General features: G+C 41.4%; 1 protein-coding gene across 5 annotated transcripts in view; it reads right to left on the bottom strand.

The window, feature by feature from the left end:
* zbtb4 (zinc finger and BTB domain containing 4) overlaps nucleotides 1-24,443 on the bottom strand; it is a 36,854-nt gene that overhangs the window by 8,209 nt on the left and 4,202 nt on the right. The window contains exons 2-5 of one of the 5 annotated variants that reach the window (XR_009815198.1): nucleotides 22,292-22,335; nucleotides 21,818-21,919; nucleotides 4,703-4,761; nucleotides 4,073-4,561 (exon numbers count right to left, since the gene is read on the bottom strand). The gene's annotated coding sequence lies outside the window, so the exon portion shown is untranslated. Of the gene's footprint in view, nucleotides 1-3,518; nucleotides 3,659-3,680; nucleotides 3,919-4,072; nucleotides 4,562-4,702; nucleotides 4,762-20,934; nucleotides 21,331-21,817; nucleotides 21,920-22,291; nucleotides 22,336-24,443 lie in introns of those variants that run through there. The other 4 variants (XR_009815197.1, XM_061959291.1, XM_061959290.2 and 1 more) reach the window with 4 other exon arrangements.

Raw genomic sequence — 24,443 nt, 5'->3', positions numbered from 1 at the left:
AGCCAGAAAGGCAGGCCGCTGTAAAATTCCACAGGCAGCACTGAACAAGCAGAAACTAGGTCAGCACTGTTATTGCAGCGGGAAGAGGAAGGAGAGAGAGAGAGTGAAAGGGTAATAGAAAAAGGGCGAGAGAGACAGAGTGAGACAGCGAGAGGAGGAGGGGTGGATGTGAAACAGGAACAGTCGACACATTGCACTGTCAGACAGACAGGAGCCTGGCAAACACGCACAACAACATGGAGGCGAGCACGGCACACAAACAACACTGCACGCACACAACACACGTCAACAAACTGGACGGCAGGAAGTGACGCACGCTCTTAATTGGCACGACAACGGGTCATCCCGAATCGCCATGTATAACTGCAGCTGACCTGCTCAGGCCTTCATCGTGCTACACGCCGTCCAGGAAATCCCTCTTGGCCACAGCTACAAGTGGGTGGACACGCCGGGATGCTCTGGCTAAAAATGTCACCGTCTCATCTGATGCCTGTGGCATAGACAGGAAAATGCGTGCGACAAGCGCCCATCTGCCACCCCCCCCACTGTTTTTCATCTCCCTGTGACGCACCAAGCGCCGTGCACAGGCAGAGGCTGCGTGACATGCTGTCTGGCGGCTAGAAGTGGCTTCAAATGCACGTTAAGTTGGCGACACAACGGGTGGAGACATGGACCTTTAATTGTGGAAACAAAGAAGTAGAGAAGAATGTTCACGCGCCTCTCAACCAGTGCTCCGCTAGTTTGGCTTCTCTGCATTGACTCATACTGAGTCACGCAAACACACGAAAAAGTCAGCTTACACTGGATCATTATTGACATCTCGGAGTCTATAAGCATTAATCAATGAATGAATCAATCAGAGGTTGGAAGAAAGCTCTTAATCTAATATCTTCCTTTTGGCAAGACATTGAACGCTGACAATATCTGTTTCCAGCGCATGACGTAAGGTCCATTAATGTCTGCCCGTAAGAGTTTGGCATGGAAGAACACCTTTGGGATGATTTAGCACATGCAGCGATAGCCCTTTCTCAGATGCAAAATCAGTGAACATTGACTTCAGAACACTGACACAACCACACACTCAGGTGTCATGCCTGCAGTACATGTCCTACTATTTCTGTCCACATCAAGGGCACAGTGGACTGAAATTAGCGGCCAAAGATTTGCAAACCATTAATGTTTTCACAACAGACACTTTGATGATTGCACCTTCTAACAGCATTCTCAAATTTTCTCTTAGTAGATGTGAGTACGTGAGGTCCCCCGTGAGCCACAAACATCTCGTAATATTACAGAAGAAGGCAGGAGATAAAAGTTGTGATCAAGCAGAATAATGACTTAATGATGTCTGGCAGCAATATGCCACAATATATCGCTTAGTGTACTTGTGCTTGTGTGGGCGAGTGATCGAGGGGAGGAATGCTGGGGGAGTAGTGGTGGTGGTGGTGGGGGGGGGAGGGGGCTCGGTGTTCCAGCTGGCGAGCCAGCGGCGAGGAGCATGTGGAATAAGAAAGGTGTCGGTTGGGCTTTCTTCCCTCGAGAGGGGCAGCCGGAGGCACCCGAATTGGGGCAGGAGCAGGTTGCTGTGTGATGAGGACAGAAGTGCGCGCGTGTGTGTAAGGAGTTGTCGTTGCAAGACCTACCACTGAACTCTACAACCCCCCCCCCCCCCCCCCCACCAACATCCCTATAATAGTTTAGGACTTCTTGTTAATTTGATGGCAGTTTGGGTAACATCAAACGGCCGCTGGGCTCCCCCTGTATTTAGTCAATTTTAGTACAGTCATGCCTCGTCACTTCATTTTCGTTTAGAATTTTGCGGAGTTTAATGAAATTAAATTAAGTCTCATTTTTGTCTTATACAGTATTAGACTACAATATTTGTCTTATTTTCTTTTATTATGATTACAATAGACATTTAGAGAAGTATTCACTTCCTTTTACAGGTTAAGGGAAACTTCCGGGGAACGACACGGTCAATGTTGACGCTATCTTCTCTGCAACCATCATATTTTTTTTCTTCTTTTTTTTAGGTTGGCAAATTTTGGGCAGAAAACTTTAAACCCGTGATTTGGGACATTAAAGCTCCCTGCCAACTGAGAGGAATTACACAGGATGTGATGAAGTATTTCCATGTAGTGGCCATGCTGGAAGCCTCAACGACATCCAGAGCAGTGACGTTTGGACAATCCTCCGGCTAGCGGTAAGTAGAACGCACTCAAGGCGATACTGCGTAAAACAAGTGGAAGGGTGATGATGTGGGTGTTATTTCATGTCTAGAAGACTCTAAAAATATTTTTTCAAAACATATTAAAACGCTTTGTGTTGAGTTTGCATGTTCTCCCTGTGACTGCGTGGGTTCCCTCCGGGTACTCCGGCTTCCTCCCACCTCCAAAGACATGCACCTGGGGATAGGTTGATTGGCAACACTAAATGGTCCCGAGTGTGTGAATGTGAGTGTGAATGTTGTCTGTCTATCTGTGTTGGCCCTGTGATGAGGTGGCGACTTGTCCAGGGTGTACCCCGTCTTACGCCTGTGTGCAGCTGGGATAGGCTCCAGCACCCCCCGCGATCCCATAAGGCACAAGCGGTAGAAAATGGACGGATATTAAGACGCCCGTAAATAGTTTTTTTATGCTCTAGCTATGACAATATTACATATTTAAATAAAAATCCCACTACGCAAAAATGTATTTACTACGGTCAAGCCAGGAACCGATTAGACATGATAAATGAGCGATCACTGTATTGTACAGAGTGCATTGTGGGAAATTAAGACAAGTGTCTGTATCGGTATAAACAAAAGTAGACAAGTGGTACTTGGACGCCCAAAGTCAAGTCTCAACAGCTTGAGTGTTCAGGCTGTTCCTGTGCGGCCAAAACAAAAAACTTAAAAAGTCCAAACAACATCTCCCAGCTGACCTATGAATTCTAACCCGGGCGCAATGTGGAATACATTTTCTATACAGTAAGGGGGCGTTAGCCTGGCATGCATAAAACCAGGAATGCTGAGTCGTTGGCAGCAAATACTGGGCTGTTTTGGAAAAAACTGAGCGTCGTGAAGCAGCAACAAGAGGCATGGCGACATCCTTATGCCCTCTGCTGCTCCAGCACAACAACAGGCTGCTAAAATGGACGACACAAACACACAAACACACACATATTCATGCACACACGGGGCGGTCCACAACCCAAACAAGCCACAGGACCACTCCATGCACAGAGGTGTTACAATGTGGAGGGGGTCCCGTTCTGTTAGCTTCACCTTTAACGGCCGTTTTGACCTGTCAATCCCGGCCGGACGACATACACACTCGCACAAATCTAAAAGTTTCAACGGCGCCTCCGAGCAAGTCGAGGAAAAAAGAAGTGCGACAGAGGCGAGGATGAGGGAGACGAAGGCCTCACTTCTGGCTCACGCATGTAGAATAGAAAACCAGCGCGCGCACACACAGACACACACACACACTTGAATCAGCGTCCACAAACATGCGCCACATAAATACACACACACCCACCAGCGCTCACGCCCCGACACACGCATGGCAAAATCAGCAGCTCCTCTTCACGCACAGAAAGCAGGAAAAGCAAGCGAGGAGAGTTTGGGACACAAGTCAGCCACTCTTCCGCTTATTCGCCCTCGCCGTGTGTCAGGAAGGTGATCATAGAAGAGAACGTACCTCGCAAAACCTCCTGCTGCATCTCTGCTGCGATGTGTTCTCTCCCCAATGCTCCCTCTCTCTCTCTATCTCTCCCCCCTCGGTCGCTGCATGCACGTCTCTGAGCAAGTGAGAGAAAGAGAGACAGGGGGGGAAAGAGAGGGAGAGAGAGAGAGAGAGAGAGAAAGAGAGTGCAGGAAAAAGCAGCACACACACACACGCACACACACACACACACACACACTCACACACACACACACACACACACACAAACTGGGCAGCAGTGTGTGAAGACAGAGGGCAAGAGGAACGATTCTCACACTCCAACTTGCCTCATATCTCACACACAATTTTTTCTTTTCCAGCAAGTGAATCTCCCCCCACCCACACCCACCCTCTACACGTACACAAGCAGAAACACACACATGCTACTTTATACACACAAAGCCCAGTGATAGGGAGAGGGAGGGAGAGCAAGCGAGTGAGCAAGAGGACGCCATTTAAGCAGTTTGTTACGAGCTCTGCAAGTCCCCAAAATGGCTGAAAACAAACAGGAACCCAGCCAACTCACAAGGACGGACCGATGGCAATGGAGTGGGAGAGGGCGCAGGCAGACAGACAGACAGAGGGAGAGGACAAAGCGGCAGCAGGCTAATGGCGGAGGAATCAAGTTTTAAAAAATGGAGGCGCTCAACGAACACGCCTTAGAACACCTTACCTCCCCTGCATTGTTTAAGGGATGTCGCACAACTGTATGCGTCCAACTTTGTGGGGACAGTTTCGGGAAGGCTTCTTTGTCTCAAGGCCCATGAGGGCCTGTTTAGATGAGTTTGGTGTGGAAGAACACCTTTATGATGACTACAGTGGGTGCGACAGGCCAAGCAGGGTTCCCTAGTACACTTCTGTGGACAGAGCGCAGATTGAGATGTGGTGTCGTTGTCTTTGAAATAAATGTTTGACAGGTTCACTGAGGACAAATAGTTTGTTCGGTATCTTTTGAGACGTAACCAGAGGACATATGAGATGAAGCAGAGACTACTCACTATTCCTTGTATTTTTTTCCTTTTTAGGGTCTGTACCGTGAGGTGCACCTGTAGCCGATCTATGGATATGAAAACACAAATTATGGGTACAGTAATATCTCAGGTTTTGCACACCCCGGTTTTAGACCAAAAATATTGCCTGATCATTTTTTGTACCATACGGCCAAACAGTGTGGTCATCCAGTCTGTCCAGGGCTAGAACCGGTGACCACAAATCCATAAGTACACAGTCGTACACCACAAGGCACTATGGGCCCTATACTTTCATTTGCTTATTTGACAAAAGCTGCACAATTGCGCGCTTTCATCCAAGAGACGCATTCTGCCTCAAGCAAGCCGTAAATGCGTGACGTTCCCAGTCAGATCTGGCCTTCTCATGTATTCTCTCATTGACTTAAATAGTTTGGCTTCTACGCTAAATAAATACATCCAGCGCCGTGGCAAAGTGAAACATTATATTGGACTTGAAGTTTGGATGCAGTGTACACCACACGTATTAAAATGATAAAAGAAACTTCCAGAAAGCCATCTATTAATAAACTGTTCTGATTGCTTCTATTGGAGACACCTGGATGACGATAAAAGGACCATAATGTCACTCTGAATCAAATATTAAAAATCCAAATGCACATCGTTTACCCGCTGTGTCTCATGCGTGTGTGCAAAAGAAGGAGGGTGTGACTGCACCGCATAAAATACGCATATGTACATCCTGGGACTAACAGACGTTGAATACATTTCATCTGTGACTATTTAATATATATATATATATATATATATATATATATATTTTTTTTATGTAGCGTCTATCAGTTGTTTTGATTTACTTTTGTAAAAGCTATTATCCAACTGTCAGCTGTCACACTCCCCCTCACACACACACACACACACACACACACACACACACACCCACACACACACACAAAAAGCTGTCTAAGCTCATCCTTACGTGTCACTGCTTCACAAACACGTGTACTAAACAAACCTGTTAACGTCATAAATAACATCAGGGTGGGTAAAATAGGTAAATAAAGTTTCATCTACAGAGTTACATCAAGCCCAAAGAAGATGCTGTTGTAGCGTGCATACGTGCACTACATCACTATGGCGACACGCTTACACATGACTAGTACTGCCAGGATTGATGCAAACTTATCAAAATTAAATAGTTATTCTTTTCATGGATTTCAATGACATTCAGAAGTATTAGTAAAACACCCATGTTCCCTAATTTTCTTCTTCGTGCATGCTCTCAATGAAGGTTGACACTTCCCTTACCTCCCCGTCATCGTTCTCTCCCTTGCTTCTTTATCTTTTCTCGTCTTGTTTCAACTTTTTTGGAGCCTCTCTCCGCAATATTTTCCAAAGCTAAACATGGAATGGATGGACCTGTCTTTCAACGCAATTAACAACATTTTATTGACGAGAAGCTGTGGTTTGGGTTACCCGTCTGTCCTGAGAGAATATTTGCTGGTGGATACACGATGGACGCGTAGGAAAAGTGGAGAGGCGTGTGTCCTTTGCGATTGTTTCTGTTACGGACATGGAAGATTTTTCTAACGAATTGAAACGATGATAACAGGGCATCTGCTGATTAGATTGAGTGTTGCCCTGGTGAATCGACAAATTCGGAAGAGGAGGGCAGCCGTTCAAGGTACCCAGAAGCTGGGATGGACAGGGCTGTCGGCACTCAAACTGTTGCGATTTCGAAACTAAATCGCAAACTGGATAAATCTCAGAGAAGCTTTCCGCTCTGCAAGGCAAAATTATGATACATTTGAAGACCAGGAATGTACAAATAGAATAAGTAGACAAGCAATGGAATGTATCTACTCGCCCTAACCCAAACATCATATTTTGCTCACTGCTCCACCGCCCCTACTACCCACCACCCCTACAGGAGCACAGTTTGGGAGTGGCTTGTATTCTCCCTTCTCCCGCATGTTTTTCTCTTTCCTATCTTTACTGGGGTACCGCCCATGTGGCGCCCCATCAGCCCTTCTGTCCTGTTTATCCCTTTCATATTGTATTTGTCTTTCTTGGACGGGTTGACAATAAAAACATTTTGTTGTACTTTTTAAATTGCCATGACAAATAAACATCTTGACATTTTCACACAGCCAAAAAGGCATCAATACAAAATCTGCTTCATTAGCGAAGTGAATAAAATTATATTTGAATAGCACTTTTTCTCTAGAGACTCAAAGCGCTTTACATGGGGAAACTCATTATCTACATCTTTAGGCTACATTTAAACCAGTGTGGGTGGCACTAAAAGCAGGTGGGTCAGGTGTCCTCCCCAAGGACACAACGGCAGTGGCTAGGAGGGAGAAAGCGGCAATCAAACCTGGAACTCTTAAGTTGCTGCTCAACCGAACGAGCTACGTCGCTCCATTAGTAATGAGCCTGCCTTCATTCATGACTCAAGCCCTTTAGCTATGAGATACGTGGGGTGGGCGTGTCCGCAGACTGGATATTTTGGGCTTTGTACCGAGGATGTCGTTGTGGCTTGTGCAGCCCTTTGAGACACTTGTGATTTAGGGCTATATAAATAAAGATTGCTTGATTGATTGATTGATATAGAATAAAAATAAGAGAAATGTACATAACTTCAATCCCCTAAAAAGACTTAAGAACAAACAGGAAAATAGGGCTCTACACTTACAACTCAGAAAAGTCAGCACAAATGTCCCCGCGGCTGTTAAGGCATTGAGAAGTAAAGCTGACACAACTTAAACACAGTTACACTAACTGGCATCCGTTACAGGTGCGTATAACAAACTTGTGTAAGCGAGACTTTATAAAGATGATCGCTGATTTTGTGAAAGTTTCACATAAAGAAAAGACAGCAGCCATGAATTTGGCCCTGTATTGACACTTGTGGCCTTCAAAATAAAAGTGCTGCACTTTAATGGCTGCACTGAACAAAATAAGGGTCTCAGTATGTTTACACCAGTCCATCACATGTTGGTTACTCAGCAGTCTTTTCCTGTTATTAATACACTGAGCAAGTCCATGTGTTGGTAACGTGTCTTTATTGCAAAACATGCCAGTTTGCCTGCGCTTAACTCCCAGAAGTCATTTTCCCCCAGCTCCATCGCTCTCCATGACGTCATCATTAGCTGACTCTATAGTTATTTGCTAACTGACACAGTTACCCCATAAATCTCTACATTATTTACTGCAAAAAAACTCACAATGGAGCCAAAAAAGATACAAGTTCCGGTAACTTAAATAAAAAGGTAAGAAACACTGTTGAATTCAATTAAGAAGTCAAGATAAATGAAACGAAAGTGTCTCTCCTTTCGCCATCTCCATTCTCCACTGATTGCCGTCTTTGCCAACATGAGTCTTCAATAAAGGCCATGCAGCCAGCTGATTTTTTCTATTGATCCTCTGCACAGTGTAGAAATAAAATTATACCAAAAAACACCAGCAACAATGAAAGAAATAAAGCCCAAAGGCACAATATCATGAGAAAATGTCGAAATAATAGCAGAAAGACCTACGTTTTAAACATATTGAAACTTATTTTTGAGCTTTTCTTATCAAAAATATGAGGGCTGTCAAAGTTAACTAGGGCTGCAGCTATCAGTTGTTTCAGTAATCATTAGTTTGTTCTATTAATTGAGAAATCAAATAAAACACACTTTATAGCCTAAATGAGTATTTTAGGAGAAATCATTGAAATAAACAGCAATTTTTCTGCTTGACATGATCTTTATTCTCTTTTCTTAGAAATGCACATCATCATAATTGAAATTGCACTTTTAATGTGTGTATTAGTAAAAATAAAACAAAACTCTCTGCTGTTCGGTCATCTGAACATTTCAATAAGCTTGTTTGTTGGTTATAGGAAGAGAAAATGCAGACATAAGTGATGCTTATGGATGTGTTTGGTACATTATCTATTGGTGTACATTAGTACAGTACCTTCTTATTTGCAATATGATTGCAGAATTATTACAACATACTTTTTAGGCAAATTAATGACGTGCCTTCAAGTAAAACATTTAAATGGGTTATACTTGTATTGCGCTTTCCTACCTTCAAGGTACTCAAAGTGCTTTGACACTATTTCTACATTCACCCATTCACACGCTGAGGGCAGGAACTTCCATGCAAGGCCCTAAACACAGGAGCAAGGGTGAAGTGTCATGCTCAAGGACACAACGGACATGTCTAGGATGGCGGATGCCGGGGATCGAACCAGCAATCCTCAGGTTCAGCTGGCACGGCCGCTCTACCAACCGAACCACGCCGTCCCAAACATTAAAACATTTTTTTTAAACGTTCATGTACTGTATGACATTCTGATGCGCCAAAATGCTGGGGTCTTTTTAGAGTTCATTTCAATTATGCACGCAAGTAATTACGTACAATTTATTACAATTAATCACAATTCAAAAAGAGAAATGCATCTAATTTAGAAAATTGTGTGACCACACAAAAAAATATTAAACCTTTGAATTTTAAACTTCTGGTGCAGAAGCCTTTTGATACCTCGCAGGTATTTTTTAAATGTTTTTTTCACCTCTCCACTCCTTGTGGCGCCGTCCTAGGCCAACTTGTCCTTGCTTTGCTCCATTATACATTATATTTTTCTTCCTTGCTTATGACTTAATCACAGTCCTACGTATTTGTTTCAGTCCTGTTTTACACCATCACCTCTGCTACTATCTATGTATCCATTGACATTTCTGGTTGCTGTGTTGGAATATTGTGTGATTCAAATGTATCATTAATGACGGTTGCACTATAGTACACTTGTCGGCATCGTGGGATTCGAGTCTACAATGAAACGTAACAGTTCTGGTGTTACGGTACTTGCTACTGTCCTTTACAAGCATCCCCCCTAAACCCCCTTCGTATCCACCAACTGAACCCTGACGCCAGCCGCCTGCCCTTTCCTCTAACTCTCTTTCATCACTCTCTCTCCCTCACCCTCATTGTCCGCCACCACACTGGTCGCCATGGGAACCGCTCCGGGATTGGGTGTTGTTCTTGTGACCTCTCTGGCGGCTCTTGGGAGTTGGAGGACAAACTTATTTTTTTTCCCCTCCTCGTTCTCTCCCCGCCCCCGAACGCTTTTCATTCACTCCAGCACGGTTTCACGTGCAGAAGAACTACAGTTAGGCGAAAAGACAGAGCAAAAGAAAAAAATAAGTTTGTAGGAAGTTCGCTAGCTGGTAAAGACAATGGTTGGTAGGTGTGTGTGCTGGGCGAATCTATGCGCATGCTCGCCACCAGCTCTGCATTGAGAGGTGCCCCCGTTGTTCAGCAGTCCCTATTCATGGCTCTCTGCCCTAACGTGATCACAGCTTTTCACACTGTGCTACCAAGCGAGACACACACGTCTGAACGGCCACAAGCAGGAAGCCATCTTTGTCTTGGGAAATGTGAAGCTTGTCGATATTTAAGTTTTGTAGTGTAAATAGAAACTTGGTAGAGTATTATTAAGGGAGTTACATATATGTCGACATATAGTATATTGTAAAAACAACAACAAAAACATATGTAAGCACCTTTGTGGCCACTAAAGGCGCTGCTGAGCAGTGTGTTTTCAAACGATACAGTAAATCCCCACCTGCGTACTCACAGATTTGTTTTAAAAAAAAAATTAGTGGGAAAACCCGCCCATTTGCTTATTTTCTCTACAAAAATAAGCAGTTTTTCCCCAGAAAAAAAAACACATTTTATTCACCTGTTTGTGATAATTTATAAATAATAATACAGCATAGCATGTACAGCAAAATAAAATGGCAGACAGTTAATGTCTAACAAAAGTGTAAACAATAGATGGCGATATATTAGGGCTGCACATCCATCCATCCATCCATTTTCTACAACTTGGTAGGCGCCTATCACAGCTACAGCTGCACACGGGCGGAACGCGGGGTACACCCTGGACAAGTCGCCACCTCATTGCAGAGCCAACACAGACAGACAACATTCACACTCACATTCATTCACTAGAGCCAATTTGGTGTTGCCAATCAGCCTATACCCAGGTGCATGTCTTTGGAGGTGGGAGGAAGCCGGAGTACCCGGAGGGACCCACGCAAACATGCAAACTCTACATAGAAAGATCCCAAGCCCAGGATCGAACCCAGGACCTTTGTATTGTGAGCCACATGTACTAACCCCTGTACCACCATGCTGCTCTAGGGCTGCACAATTAATTACATTTTAATGACGATCACGATTTTGGCTGCCACCATTAAATAAGATTGATCACCGGGGATATGAACATTTATAAATACGCAGGCTGCGGTGCATATCAAATCAAGCACTTTCAAAACCGCGGCGGTCGAGAACAGACTTGTGAAGCGTGCACCTGTCCATGCCAGAGGCCAATGTGTATGAGCCCAAAACTCAATCACAGATTAACATTATTAGTATTATTAACATTAACAAACGTGTCCCGTGGTTAGTGCGGCCAATTGCTCGTTTCAATTCCTTTCACTCGCTTCACTTCCGTAATGTCTCGGCGTGCAACCGCACTGCTGTTATTAGATGCCAACAAGTGTGGACAATATTGGAGACAGACTCATTTGTCCCACTCAAAAAGCATACAGCGGAGGCGAAAAATATTGGATTTTGTTTTAATTTTTAAAAAGTGCAACATAGCGTTGTGTCACTGGCCCGCTCCTTCACTCACCTGCTCTGACTCGCAGAGGAAATAGGTAGCAGGCAATCCGTAAAACGATGTGTAGGGAACATTGACACAACTTGTTTATAACGTCTTGCTGTTTGTTTACTGGGATGGTCACACGTCCTTTATTTAATTGCTAACTTTCTCAGTCGCTAAGTTGTCGCTTGCGTTTTCAATGCGAGAGGTATCACTCTTATTTTTGTTGGCTGAACTGTTGCACTGATCCACATGATGTTGTTGGAGAAGAAAAAAGCTTGGTTTCTTCGACTTTATCTTCATTGGCTAAACGGCTTTGTGTTTTAAATTGATATTGAAAAGTAAACACCATGTTTCATTTTACATTATTTGTAGGTTTTTTTGAATGACATTTTTGTTTTTTAAATAGTTCACGTGACATGGCGTTTTGTGAATGTTTTGCAGTGCATTGTTTATTGCTACATGACATTTTTGCCCAAGCTCTTTATGAATCTGTCCGGGGACCAATACAGTATCTTAGACTCATTCTTACGCCCTTCGACGTAAGAATGCTCTGCTTGTCTTCTTACACTAGCAAGACTAACAGCTAGCCAGCATGCTAAATTGAGTCTGGAGATACTTTTCCATTGAGTGCCAACATTTATTGCCAGTATTCTGGCAAGACGTGCTCCCCTTTGAAATTCTTGCACCCCCTGCATCTGTTCATGCGTATTAATCCAGGGAACTGCGCATTGAAGGAGTCTTTCACATGAGATCAAACGTTACACTAAATAACAATATTTTTGTATTTTGTCATTTATTATACACTGCGATCAAATGTATGACAAGGTCAAGCGGGGGTGTCATAGTGATGACGCGCAAGCCACCCATGAAACATTTTTTTATGTCGCCGGGTAAAAGTATTCAGATGGAAAAAATAGAGCTAAAGGTATGATGTACTGCAATGAGAAAAAAACAGACAGGTTGATACTAACAATGAACAAAAACACAAATATTTGTCTTTAAATATATAGATAGCATTTATCTAGCCTTTTTATTAGACAATTTAATTACAAAATTACATAATGGCGTCATGTTCAATCCCTCTCCCCTAACACTGATTTACCTAACATAATTCATAATCATGATTAATAATCATTATGATTTCAATATTGATAAAAACATCATCCTAACTATTATTTTGGCCATAATTGTGCAGTTGAAATGTGAAAGGTACCAATCCCTATGCACGACCATGGGCAGTTACACTTCCCGTCTCTTAATGTGTACTGTGTGGGAACTGTCCTGTATCGAAATAGCTGATTAAGGAATACATCCTGCATGAAAACCACCGCTTCCCATCGAACATGATGGAGCTTGAGAGGTGCTGCAAAGAAGAATGGGAAAAGAAGGATGGGCAAGACTGCCCAAAGATAGTTGTGCCAAGCTTGTGGCATCGTACTCAAAAAGACTTGAGGCTGCAATTGCTGCCAAAGGTGCATCAACAAAGTATTGAGCAAAGGCTGTGAATACTTATGTACATGTGATTTTTTTATCATTAATATTCTTTTAAAAAAAAAACCTTTTCACATTGTCATTATGGGGTATTATCGTTAAAATTTTGAGGACAACCATGGCCGTAATAAGTCCGTAACATAACAAAATATGGACAAAGAGAAGCGCTGTGACTACTTTCCAGATGCACTTTATGGACTTTCAAAATAAAAATACTAGACATATCATCTGCAGCAAAATAATTTTAAAATGTTTTAGCTGCTGGATGACTTTAGAGCAGTGGTTCTTAACCTTGTTTTAGGTACCGAACCCCACCAGTTTCATATGCGCATTCACCGAACCCTTCTTTAGTTAAAAACAAAATGTTTTTTTTCAAATTCAAGACAAAGTTATGTTTTTGGTAACACTTTAGTATGGGGAACATATTATAAGTAACAAAGACTTAATTTAGAGTTTTTTGGACACTAGGGGAACATATTCTAAGTAACAAAGACTTAATTTAGAGTTATTTGGTTAGGGTTAGGGTTAGAGGGTTAGGGCCAGTGTTAGGGTTATAACAAGGCCATGCCGAATAAGGCATTAACAAGTACTTAATAATGACTAGTTAAGAGCCAATATGTTACTAATTTGCATGTTAATAATCAACTAATTAATGGTGAATATGTCCCCCATACTAAAGTGTTACCATGTTTTTTACTGGTGCACAACATGAACCATGCATGAACATCACCTTGTTCAAAGAACAAAACCAACAAAAATTACACACCTGCAAATCAGTGTGACTTCTGCTGTTGCCGTATCCGTAATACGCCGATAGGGAGAAGTTTTTATTTACACGATGAGTCGGGTGTGTTTTGACCTCCACCGAACCCCTGAGCCCGACTCACCGAACCCCTAGGGTTCGAACGAACCCAGGTTAAGAACCACTGCTTTAGAGGCTTATTCAAACAAATTAAATGGATGTGTTTTGGTGTCTGTTGTGTTTGTTTTTTATTTAGGTAAATATGCTTTTACAATTAGGGATGTCGAAATTAATGAGTAAACTCATGTGGTTAATCACAAAAAAGTATTGCATTAATAATGAACACACTTAGAATATCCATCCATCCATTTTCTACCGCTTGTCCCTCTCAGGGTCACTAGAGCCTATCCCAGCTGCATTCGAGCGGAAGGCGGGGTACACCCTGGACAAGTCGCCACCTCATCGCAGGGCCAACACAGATAGACAGACAACATTCACACCCACATTCACACACTAGGGCCAATTTGGTGTTGCCAATCAATCTACTCCCAGGTGCATGTCACTGGAGGTGGGAGGAAGACGGAGGGAAACCACGCAGTCACGGGGACAACATGTTACACTAAGATTAATCATGCAATTTATTTTTGACCGTACAAGCTCTTTTATCTTAACCGTTATACGGTCAGATCAATACATAAGTCAGTACAAAAATGAGTGAGGACACTGGTGTGCTCGTTGGCAAATTTTACTCCAAAATAAAGCCTGAACATTTTTTCTATAAAACTGTTGCCAGGTTTTGTGCAAATAAATGACATAATTTCAAGTCAAATGTGTCAAAAATGTTCCTGGATGACATTCTGACAATAAAATTGCAGTTGTGTACAAATAGTTGGGTCTTTTCGTAAGTGTATGTTAACTATGCAAGCAAGTAATCACCTGATTAATCTGATTTTTTTTTAAATAATTCTACAGCCCTATTTATATATGTAAATCTCTTATATGAAAAACATCTTGCAATATGCTTTTTATTTGCGTTTGGATCATTCCAAACACATGCGGTGTTGAGATCTTTTTTAAATACGTCGTGGGCCAATAAAGTAAGAGCTGTAGGCTGCAAGTGCGCCCGAGCCGAACTTTGGGCAAGACTGCTCTGCACGTTTATGGTACATAAAAAGTGTAACGACGTGGTCGCATCGTGATGCGGGTGTGTTCTCCCAGGGATGCAGACGGCTTCGGACACAGCTTGCAGGTAGGAATATGATTTATTTAACATATAAATCATACGATGAATAAACAAAAGACATACACGTAGCACAAAAGGCAAAACAAAAGGGCTAGCGTGGGAGGTAGTAAACCAAAATAGCCTAGCGTGAAAACTAGCAGCTAAGGAACATAAATGATAATAATAATGATAAATGGGTTGTACTTGTATAGCGCTTTTCTACCTTCAAGGTACTCAAAGCGCTTTGACACTACTTCCACATTTACCCATTCACACACACATTCACACACTGATGGAGGGAGCTGCCATGCAAGGCGCTAACCAGCACCCATCAGGAGCAAGGGTGAAGTGTCTTGCTCAGGACACAACGGACATGATGAGGTTGGTACTAGGTGGGGATTGAACCAGGGACCCTCGGGTCGTGCACGGCCATTCTTCCACTGCGCCACGCCGTCCCATGAAACATGAAATAAACGTCGTCATCAGTTGTGTGGGAACAAACTAGGAAGCCAGACCGAGTGAGGCCAGGGGAAAGACTAAATAGCCCTCTGATTAGTGCCCGGGCAACAGGTGCGCGTCCCGAACACTAACCAGAGGCAGGTGAATGTAATCGGTCGACATGGCAACAGAAACAAACGAAACTCAAGGTGCTGAAAACACGTGACTCAAACATAAACAAACTATGATCCGGGCAGCGGATCGTAACAAAAAGTGGTGTATTAATAATCACATGAGGTCACATATAACGACAAGGGCACTTTGGAGGGCAAACCCGCCACACTCACAAAGGCCGGTGTACAGCCAGAGAGAGAGAATCAAGGCTGGAGAGATAACATAAAAATAGCACTGTGGAAACACACCTTGCCCAGTGTTAGTACTTTGACTGCACTGACTTCCACTAAGAGGAGTTCCTAATATTTTGTACCTTTTACTCCAGTAAGCTAACATGCTTTAGCTCATGGGTGTCAAACGTACGGCCCGCGGTCCGAATCAGGCCCGCGAACAGGTTTTATCCGGCCCACGGGATGAGTTTGCCAAGTATAAAAATTTGCCAACATTTTTTTATGAAATAAACTGCTGTTTTAAATGTGTCCACTAGATGTCCAAATAGCAATTCTTTGTATCTTTGTAGATGATGCTACATATGTAAAAAAAAAAAAAAAAACACATGAAAATGAGCAAACTACATAAATAACATCCTGTAATTTAAATGTTGATATTATTTTTTTATCTTGATAAATTTAAAATTAACACAGATGAGTTGACTGATGAACATTTTCATATAATTTATTCAGAAAGTATAAATAACGACAAATAAAGATAGAATACTATTAACCGCAACATGTAAGTGTAAAAAACAACAACAACAACATTATCATTTTTACATTTTCAGAATGTGCTTGTTTTATTTTTAAACAAAGAAAACAATCTGAAGTACCAGTCCGGCACACTAGATTTTTCTCCATGTGGCCCCTGATCTAAAATGAGTTTGACACCCCTGCTTTAGCTCATTATTAACAAATGAATAAAGCTTTCTGTAGCTGAGATTTCTGCTGCATGGTTGTCAATACTGCTATTTAATCCGTGTGACTCCTGACTGTTGTCATGTTGACAAATTAAATGTACTTTGTGCTTGCCACTCGTAAAAACGCCGAACAACTGAGTAGGTTTTCCGGTCACATAATAACTGACAACCGTGTCATTGTGCCTCTTATCAAATTTTTCGAAAACAACAATTATAAATGGCGAGCATGTTTTTTTTCTCCCTCTGAATACTGTAGACGGCATTGATGAAAACGTGTCAGACCCTACCTTCAAAGTGCACTGGAGTGTCAACACACATCCTCGCTGAACTCCAGAGGAAGGATGACTAACCAGCTCTGCAGCTGACTTGGACACACTTCAAAGTGGGAAGTCCACAAACTTTGAAGGGACTCGAATGTCAGAGGTTTCTCAAAGAGGAGTCGCCGGCTTTACAAAAGAAGAGGCGGACGTGTGTGTGTTGTTTTGTGTCCCGCGCCACGAAAATGCAGGGATGTGGCAGTCGACTGCATCTGTGCAGTTTGCGGCGTTGACGATTTTTAACTGCAAACGCCCGCATGCTGTTTCCGATGTCTGACAGAGTCAGAGCTCGCTTGCGGCTCCTGAACAATTCACTGCAAAAATGGCCTCAGGAATGTGTCAACTCAAAAACAACCTTGGAGCCAAGAGAAGAACTCATACTCAAGCATGCATTACTTTAAGGACCAATGCAAGTATTGGGTACACACTAAAAGACATTCACTGGCCAACCGAGTGTATAGTCTCTTTTTATGATTGACATGAATCATGGCTCCAACACGGGAGATGTCAAATGAAACAAGAGGATTATCAGACTTCTTCAAGAAGGTAAATCTTCACGCAATGTTGCAAAAGATGTTGATTTTTCACAGTCGGCTGTGACTAAAATTTGGACCAAGTACAAATAACATGAAAGGTTGCAAAAAGCAAGCATACTGGTTGACCAAAAAAAACCTTAAGTGTCAAGATAGAAAACTTAAAGAAATATGTCTTGAAAATAGAAAAGGCACAGCAAAACAAATTAATAACAAATGCCCAGAAACTGGAAACTGTAAGAAACCGCCTAAAGGGAATGGGATTTCAATACAACAAAACGTAAACAAAAGTTACCATTAACACCTAGACTACCGCTTAAAGAAAACATGCACATTTCTACAATAATTGATGATAAGGGGCTGCATGTCGAATAATGTAACTGGGGTGATAATTGGCTGTCATTTCATCTTCAATGAATACACAAGTTTACATTACATTGAGACATTGTAGACACTTTTCTTATTCCATCAGTCAAAAGGACGTTTGGGGACGATGATTTTTTTTTTAATGATAATACTTTTTGCTATAAACCAAGAACTGTAAAAACTTTCTTTGAATAAACACGTAAGGTCAATGTCATGGCCTGCAAATAGTCCGGATCTCAATTCAATAGCAAATGTGTGGTGGAAATTGAAGAAAATGGTCCATGACAAGACTCGAACCTGCATGCCTCAGAAAATGCAAACTGTTTAAAAAGCCAGAGGTGGTGCAACAAAGTATTAGTGGTGTGTTGTTGTGTTTTTGTTTGTTTGTTTTTCATAGTTCCATAGGTTTTTCCTCCCGATTGCTTGATTCTATTTTTTTTTACTCTGCTTTATCCAAAAATTAAACTGTTACTGACTACCACAATTTATTTTCTTGATTTATTTTAGTATTTCAATTTCAGAAAATTGTCATTTGAAATGACGATAGTGTAGTGTCATGTCTGTTATGTCATATTTTTCTACAAAATTACATAACTGAATAAACATTCTCCAAGACTGGTGATTCAATTTTTTGCCAGGTCTTATGTTTTTTAGCCATTAGAAGGTCCCATTTTAGAGGATTTTTGTAATAAAAAACAATCCCTATCTTGCTGTGTCAACTAAAGTCAAATGAAAACATGTGCAGGATGTGTTCATCCTTGGCCCATGCACCAACACTGCATTACACTGGTTGAGGAGGTCTTACATAAATCCAGCCTCCACAACAACTGGAAAAAGTGGAAAGCTAAAGCTACATGTCAATTGGTGCATATTTGTACAAACACTTAGGACCCGATCTACTAAGGTCCCAAATAATAAGCGCTAAACACTTACATAAAAAACAATTGCACGTACTATTAGTGGCCGTGTTGCACTTAAAACTGATTGATAACGAGTGCAAAAGAGTGCGGACCGCCCTATTTAAATTAGGTTTACTACCGACCGTCACTACAGAGAGACTCATTTTTCTCCACATCCATTTGCTCCTGCTCCAACATGTGGTGGTTGGCCATGTTGTGGAACATGCAGCAGACAGAACTGAATTTTTAGCACATTGAAGGTACACTCCGAGTGCAATTGCACACTGGATTACGGTAATTTAGACGCAAGAAAATTACAAAAAAATTTAAGTGTGTACAGAGGACAAGGTAAGCAGTCTTGCCTTTCCCCCGAACACTCTTTTTTTCCCTGGTTGACTGAAACACCTTCAACTCATTAATTAATAGTTGTGCCATAGAAATAGAGGCCAGACTCTGATAAAGTGTGTCCGAAGTTGCAATAAATCTTTTCGTATAAGACGTGGATTCTTAACACTTTTGGACCTTGGGCCAAACTTTACCACGACCGAGGTACCCGAGGCCCACTCAAATATAAACACTGAACTAGTTATCTTGTACTTGATTTTAACCGTATTCAATAAATATATATCAAACCTACTTACAGCTTAACAGTGCTAAAATAAATGAAGTATAACTTAATTAATAGTAATTATTAATAATATATGTTTCTTAACTAAACAGTTAATAAAATTAAAGTGCAAATTAAGACACAACTTCACCACTTTAGTCATAATTTTTGCACTTAAGAAACTTCTCTATGACTGGATTTCTTGTTTGCTTGATATTGTCGTTACTGCCAGTGGTGGAAAATCTCAGGGCATTAAATCGATCGCAACTGGACTGTGTGGTTTGTCTTAGAAGACGTTTTTAAAAACATCTATACATACCATAAACCTGCTTATTTGCATTGTCAGCTGTTGCTAGTGACAGTCACAACTATGGTACCAGGCTAGCCCTGAGAGGTGCTCTCACCCACCTTAAACCCAAAACTGTTGTTTTGAAAAAGACTTATGTATAGGGCAATCACTGGAATCGACTTCCACAATATCTGGTATCAATGACCAGCAGAGTGGGTTTTCAGAATAGACTGAGAGGAGAAGTATTGCAGAAAGAGATTATTCTAATGTCATGACTCATGACATTAATTTATCTTCTTTTGACTTATTTTTTGCTTAAATTCATTCTTGTTTCTGGTTATCATTTTTATATTGACATTATCTTGATTTCGTATGTACTTTATGTCATATTTTATTCATTATGGTACTAATTCGTCGGTTAGAATATTGTTTGTCTTTGGTACAATAATGGGTATATTGTAGGCCATTGGTTCTTTGATTTATGTATTTTTGCAAAAAATATATATATATTTTTTATATTGCTCTTTTTTAGTTTTGGTATGAACATTATTATGTAAACTCCAAGTTATTGTTTTTTTTTGTTGCTATTTTTGTACTACAAAATTGTATTATTGATCATGTTGTACTGCATTGTAATCTTTTGTTTTGTGATTATGTGATGTTTTTTGCCTGGACCCCAGGAAGAATAGTCTCCACTGCGGTGTAGACTAATGGGGATCCTTAATAAACTCATCCTAGTAGGGTTCATCAGTTCGTGCTCATAGACTTAGATTGGTCAGATCTAGTCTAGCGGCTGGTGCCAAAACCCCAAATATTTATACTCCAAAACCAAGAGGGTGTGCCCGGGCAAAGATGGTTTCACCCTATCGTAGTGAGAAAAACAACTGTTTTAATGCAAACGAGCAATCCTACTGTCAAAGCCAACGACAATCGTTGAAGTGTGACTTCCCCTCGTTAGCATTGAGGTATTGTGTGGCAGAACGATTGCTGTGAATCGACTACCACCATTCCAAAACAGTCAGAATCCCCCACGCTAGCATTCTATTCAGTTGTAAACAAATGGCACAAATGGCATTCTGGTGACCTTCTGTGACCCGAATATTTCTAACTCCTGTGATTTGTTGGAGGCTAAATTGCAGAGTATTTTTGGAATGATTGAAAGGACAGTGTTGTATGCGGGGGATAGGTGGTAAAACACATTGCTGCACAATTAATCGACATTAAGGTTTTAATTACTGCTGTAACCTAATCGCAATAGGTAGAGATTTTTTTTTCTCCCCTGTCTTTGAATCACAATTGTGGAGCCTCACGTCTTTGGCCTGTTCTCCAATCAAAAGTGGTATCAGGAAAAAGCAAGCTTGTGCGCTGCAGCCGATGTAGTAAGTGTGCTAGTAACAATCATCACTTGGGTTGTATTACAGTAAAGTTTAACTGTACAGTACATGCAAAAAGTTTTAATGGTGACAGCGTAAAATGGCAACAGTACGAGGCCTAAACTTAAACTTAAATCCAAACAGATGAACGTCAATAAGGCTACAACAAGCGGCCAAGGACGGTGTAAGCAAACAGGCATTGTACACATAAATCCAAATATTTTTGAAAGTAGATTATTTTACACTGTTTTAATGGGTTTCAACTTGAGATAAGAATATGTTCATTGACAGTAACATGACATCCTTCACTCATCATTTTTATTAGTATTATGAATTTATATGAATAAAACCTATAAATTGCAAATTGAATTTCTGTAGCATTTTGCCAGAAATTTTTCACTTATATTTTTTCTTAAAACTGTTCAGCCATGGTTAGTGTCAGTTTGCATGTGTTTAAATACATTCAAACCATTGGTACAGGGATCCCCAAACTTCTGAGAGATCTGACCCACCAGGTCTAAACGCTCAGACAAATCATATTGTTGATATAAATGCGCATGTATGCTGTACAGATTCACTTTACAAAGGAGAAGTCTGGGATACTTCTCATGTTGCCCTTTTTGTATTTGACTTTGGATATATGGATATATGGATGTATGGATATATTTAGTGTTTGGCACAGCCACACCAGAGAAGGAGGGCATAGAAAGAGAAGGAAAAAGATTTAAGATGGGGGGCGGGGGGATAGTGGGGTCAAGAGGGGGAGAAGACAACAAAAATGATGCATATATGTATACATATACATATATATATATATATATATATATATATATATATATATATATATATATATATATACACACACATTCACACACATATATACACATATACATATATATACATTCATACATACATATACATATATATAGGGTGATTCAAAAAGAGTACGCCAAAATCATCATGCATTTATTCAGTTCTAAAGCATTGTAATAGACTGAATCAATGGTCATTTGATACAGGACTTATCCAAGTTTTATTGTTTTTAATAATTTCACCGTTGTGGTGATGTAATTGTTTCGGCGCCGTTCAATTTTAGGAAGACCGCGTGTTTATTTACCCTCGAAATGGCGACTCCTCAACAAATCCTGGGGCGCCTTTGGGAGGAATTCTCATATCGTCTTGATGTTGTCCGTGCTGCCGGTGGTGGCCATATTGAGCACTAGTAACGCATGAAATAAACACTCAAAGTTAAGTACAACACATGTGTTCAAGCTACCCCCCGCCAAATTATTTTAAGCCAATGTGGCCAACGAGTCAAAAAGTTTGGAGACTCCTGCATTTTTTGAGCTAATAAGTGCACTCACCCTGAGAAACACAGCAAAATGCAGTGCACCTTCAGTTGTACTCAACTAGTCAAATAATTCCCTATAATCCAAATGTTTTCAGCGCACTTAATGGATGACAACAGGACTGTTGAGACTGTCTTGGAAGGAAGACGTTTCGCCTCACATCCAAGCAGGCTTCATCAATTCATACCCAAAGACAAGGCAGGACAGCTCGAGTCTCTATTGTTAAAAATGCAAATTCTCACCTTTTTTTTAGCCGTCACTCGAGGCGTCATGATGCTGGCCCGACCTGCACAGACAACATGGAGAGCCTCTCATTAGACACTTTTTTGTAAACGAGGCCTCTCTCCAGATGACGCGGGCCTCTAACAAACCTCAGGTGGGGTGTCAAATGACAGACGCAGGAACACACTGAGCATGTTTATGTGACCACATCAGTCTGCATTAAAGCACTTGTGTAAGCGTTGCCAAAGGAGACTGGGAAGGATAGGTGGAAAATAATGTGGGAGGGGGAGGTAGGGGACAGGGGACGGACGGCTGCTTTTTCCACTGCCTAAATCAAATTAATTAGCTCCTTCATCTCCAGGCAGCTACTCAGGCATGCTGCACTGGCAGCGAGAGAAGGCGGAAGGGTGGGGGGAGGCAAAGAGATAGGACATTGTGGTGGTTTTCGTGAGGGGGCAAGCATGCGGCGTATGTGCACCCTTCTGAGATTTTGGGGGGCAAGGCAGGCCGCAGAGAGGTGGGGCGTATAACTCTGATAAGCATGCAGCTTTTTTTGCTGGGCTAGGAAGCGGCTGCATGTTGACTGACGCCGCACGCCGCCACTTCCTGTTTCTAGACCGCCTGTACTTTCAGGCACGCACATCTCTTTAAATAGCAAGTAGATGCCTCTGTCGGAGCCTCCTGGGACTCCGCCGAGAACGCATTGCAACAAGGAAGGAGGAGGTCCGCACGTTAGGAATTAAACGGGTAATCTAACAACAAAGCAAGGCAAAAGCCGTCAAAAAAGGGCGAGGGTGAAAATCAACAAAAAAAAAAGACGTAGGGCAGATGGTCGGAGGCGATGGCTTAATGCCCCACAGCTAATAAAAGCCACAAATAAGTGAGACAGGGGCCTGAAACCAGAACATAAAAAAGAGGACTTGAGCACGGACATACAGTATGTGGAACAGATTAGATAGGATGGCGTCATAATAAAGTATATCTTTAGGGAGGTGGACAATTGTATTCTATTTATTTCTGCCTTTTTCTACAATTACATTATTATTTTAAATCTATTTTAATAATAATCAGCCCAAACAAACATTGAACTCCTATGTGAAATTATAATAAATTAATGGTGGTAGACCAGCACACTGTATCCCAAATTTACAAAAAGCACGCGCTAAAACCAGCCCAGGTATGCTAAGAAGTTACATACAGTTGTCCCTCGTTTATCGCCAAATCAAATTTCGTAAAGTAGGAATCATTAATTATGAATCTAAAGGGACAAGCGGTAGAAAATGGATGGATATTTTCATAGGTAGAGCATAAAAAACGGTTTCCAACCTTCTGTGTATTATTTTCAACATTATGAGAGCCCTATAGACATGAAATAACACCCTTTTTAATCCAATATAGTAATTCTGCCTGAGGCTGAGGTATATCAGTGGCCACGCTCTAATTGATTTGGTCTCCTCTAGTGGCCAATACTACTGTATGTTTAGTTTATTTAGCCATGTTTGTGCTTGAAATTTCTCAATTTAGGACATTTAAAAAAATAATATTTTTTTTAAAATACCTCCCCCCAAAATAATAAAACCTCAATATTTTAAGCGCAATGTGGCGGATAGAAACTATATTTAAAAAAGCTGTATGTCAGTTACCGTATTTTTCGGACTATAAGTCACAGTTTTTTTCATAGTTTGGCCGGGCTCCAGTGCGACTTATATATGTTTTATTTTTTATTTTTTATTATGCATTTTCGGCAGATGCGACTTATACTCCGGTGCGACTTATACTCCGAAAAATACGGTAATTTTGCCATAATATTATTAGTCTTATTAGCTTTACATTTACATTATGAAGGACAGCTCTCACTCTGACCCGTTTGAACTGCTGCCCTCAGGAAGACACTACAGGGTCATCAGGTCTAAGACAAACAGACTCAAGAATTTTTTTTCCCCTAAAGCCATAACCACGGTGAACCCTGAAAGAACACCCTGTTAAAGACAAAATGGACAAACGTTTGGAAGGTGTGAAGCGGCGTGTCGGCAGTAAAAAAAAAAGGGAAACGATGAGACAAATGATAAAGGCGCTCTGCTGACGTAGTCCAAAAAACAAACACTCACACAACAGCACATTTTATTCTGGTGGACAGCAACAGGCCACCATGTTCCAGGGCACAGAGAGACA

The sequence above is a fragment of the Nerophis lumbriciformis genome, linkage group LG05 (assembly GCF_033978685.3).
Source record: "Nerophis lumbriciformis linkage group LG05, RoL_Nlum_v2.1, whole genome shotgun sequence".
Lineage (NCBI taxonomy): Eukaryota > Metazoa > Chordata > Actinopteri > Syngnathiformes > Syngnathidae > Nerophis > Nerophis lumbriciformis.
The sequence above is the reverse complement of the archived record's forward strand: the minus strand, read 5'-3'. Positions and strand labels throughout refer to the sequence as shown.